The following is a 3,587-nucleotide window of genomic DNA, read 5'->3' on the forward strand; positions in this document are numbered from 1 at the left end:
TTCTAATTTTTTTGAATGTATCTAACAAGATATATATATATCTTTCATATTACCTCTGTCCCATTAGATGTGTCCATTATTGACTTTTAAAAAGTCAAAAATTTTAAACTTTGACCACAATTATGTTAAATATTTTAAATAATTAAATTTTTATAAAATATATATTTAAAATTACTTGGTTTAAGATTTTTAAAATATATATTTTTCATATTTTTATCAATAATAAATTTTAAATAATAACGAAGCAAAGTTATAAAAGTTTGACTAAAAAAGTTAATACTGGATAGATTTAATGGGACAGAGGGGTATTATAATTTTATTTAATATATCAAATACAATCTAAAATTATGAAATATATTCATAATATTATATTTTTAAGAAAATATTTTGAGGGTAAAATATTGATGAGAGTATAAATGAGTCAAGGAATTGATGAGAAAAAAGAATTTGCAAACAATTTTAGTAAAAGACCAAATTGAGTAAAATAAAAAGTTAAGGGCTAAATAAAAAAGAGAGTACATCTTTAGTAAAAAAAAGTAATTGAAGCTACATAGGTGTTATATTGTGGTATATGAGCATATGGTTCAAGCTTTGTAAAAAAAAAGGACATAAAATAAATCACAAATTGAAGGAATAAGGAGATTATGAAAAATTGAAGGACTAAATTGAAAAATAAAAAAAAATCTTATCAAAAAGTGGAATTGAAAGTAAACAAGCATTCTACTATGGTTTAGGAGCATGTAGCTCAAATTTGGTAAAAAACGAACTAAAAATAAATGATGAAGTGAAGAAATAAGGAGATTATAAAAAATTAAAGGACTGAATTGAAAAATAAAATATTTGTTATCAAAAAGAGGAATTGAAAGTACACATGTATCTATTATGGTTAAGGAACACGTAGTTCAAATTTGGTAAAAAAAGACTTAAAATGAAGGAGAAATTGAAAAAAAATGACATCAGAGACTAAATCGTAAAACTGTCAAAATACTTAGTCAAATTTTCTATTTTTCGAGTAACTCGAAAATTCAAAATTTCAACTCAACTTGAACTCGAAAACCGAATTTATAATTCAAGTTAATTCGAATAACTCAACTCGAATAACTCGAAATTGAAAAAAAATAATTTTTTGAGTCGAGTTTTACTTACGCTTACATTGAACTATGTTAAAAAGATTTTGTATGTGAACTTCTAAATATTATAAAATGGTCATTAAACTTCCAAAAAGATTATAAGATGATCATTAAAATTTATCAAATTATTATAAAATGATCCATCAAACTTATTAAACTATTACAAAATGATTTTTAGGTTTATCAAAATTCATTACTATTTTATAACATAGAAGAAACATTTCAATAATTTGAAAATTTATTTATTTTTATAATAATTAAAAAGTTATTATTGACTAAAAATATCATATTTACATAGTTTAATCACCTTTTACATACATTAACCATTCTTTTCACCATTTTCCCTAAATAAGCCAATACAAATATTCTAATCTCGAACCTCAATGTTTCTGTGAAAGATGCTTCGATCGGCACGCAATTATAGTGTGTCAGATGAGTTCGTCGTCGCCACACCACGTTCCCAATCACCGAGTTCGAATCAACAAGGCTCGGAGACGTTTCCGCTGAGCCGGCGAATACTGCCCATATATGACCCTTTCACGCGCCGCCGAGAAAGAAAGGTCCCGTCTTAGATCTGCCGAGAACGCCGTCCACATCATCCCTTTTGTTCTCGTTTTTTTCTGTTTCATTCTTTGGTTCTTTTCTGCCTAGGTTCAAGCACCATCCCTTTTACAGTAACTATTTGTATTTTTGTTTGATTGGTTGTGAAAGTTTGTTCGTTGCTGGGTTTATGATTGTCTACAATCTAGGTTTAAAAAAATTGGTTATGAGTTGGTGAAATAAATTACTTGCCTTGAAGGGACCCAATAGTAGTTCAAAAACTTAAATACACTGAGTGATTGTTAGCCATATCTGTATGTTCTTTTGATCGGCCAAGGCATAAGAACGGGCAAGCTTTGCAATTTAAATCCTCTTATCGGTTATTAAGTTATTTTGGAGTATTTAGATTGATAAACTCTGATGGGATTTACTTATTTTCAGTTGCAGATATTAGGTAGATTAAAGTTAGAACTTAGATATTAGGTGTCATAACCATTTTTTAGTAAAATAATTAAATATTATTTTAAAAACAATTATGACTCTAATTTGGAAAAATTGGGGAATTTGGAATAAATTGAATAGAGTCGCCATCGACCTTTGGGTTAGGTAGGTCGAATACCTAAAAACGTCTTTTAAAAACAATTTTAAGAAAAATAGTTTTATAAGACAAAAATTTGAACTACGTTACCAAAGATTCATTTAAAACAGGTTCGGGAGTCGGTTACGTGTGGGGAAGGATAAACACCCCTACATCGCCCAAAATTGGTACTGTGTCGCTTACACATCGTTGTAAATGGTGGAATTTATGATTCGAATATAAAGTTAAAATGTGATCTATTTATTGAAATTTAATTAATTTACTTCGAATAAATTATTTACAGAAAATTCTTTAACTCGAAAAGAAATATCAAAATTAGTAATCCTCCATCGGAAAAACTAACTCGACTATTTCTTGTCAATAAAAAATATTCTCTTATTGATAAATGCGAATCGAATATAAATAAAATTAACATTTGCATTCGAATAAAAGGAAATAAAGAGTAAATTAAAAACACACACATAGCATCATTAAAATAAATTAATTAGTAAAAGAAAATGGATTTATTTTAAGTTCGTGTTTGTTCGAATGTCGTATTGGATTGTACCGCTTCGATCAAGTAGTACTTTCCACGCCCGTTCTACAAATTCGCGTTCTTGAAAAATTAGTCATATGTAATCACATTGAATAAAATGGAATAAACATTAATAATATATTTTCATACATGAATATACAAAGGGAAAAATTAAATTAAATTAATAAGTATAAAAATGTATATGATGCAACATGCGTATGAAATAAAATAAAATAAATTAATATATTTGAAACATGATATATGTACATAGATATTATAGCATAGGTTAAAATATATACATGAAAATATGACATACAAATAACATAAAATAAATAAACTTTATAGACAAGTAACTAAAACGCATAAATCGAAATATACAAGCAGAATTAAAAAAATAAAAAAATAAAAAACGTGATCAATCAGTGGCTAAAATGAAAAAGAATAAAATCAGTAGTTAAATTCATAATAAGCAACATAGTATACATAGTGACCAAATTGAAACACAATAAAACAGAATGTCAATATCAGAATAAACAAATAACATGAACCTCCTGGTGACTATAATGAACAACATGGTAAAGATAGGTATCTAAATCGTGATTAACCATAAATCTAGTGACCAAAATGAAAGTACCATAAATTAGTGGTCAAATTAGAATAAAAATAAAATAAAATCAATATGCCAACAACTAGGGACTAAAAAGAAAGTTAACAAAACTTCCTTACGAAATCAAAAATCATCAAAGACATCAATAACCAAATAAGGACTAGGATGAGCTCATTCACAAATCGGGGCTCAAACAAA

The sequence above is a fragment of the Hibiscus syriacus genome, unplaced genomic scaffold (genome assembly GCF_006381635.1).
Source record: "Hibiscus syriacus cultivar Baekdansim isolate YM2019G1 unplaced genomic scaffold, ASM638163v2 tig00110346_pilon, whole genome shotgun sequence".
In the NCBI taxonomy this organism is placed as follows: domain Eukaryota; kingdom Viridiplantae; phylum Streptophyta; class Magnoliopsida; order Malvales; family Malvaceae; genus Hibiscus; species Hibiscus syriacus.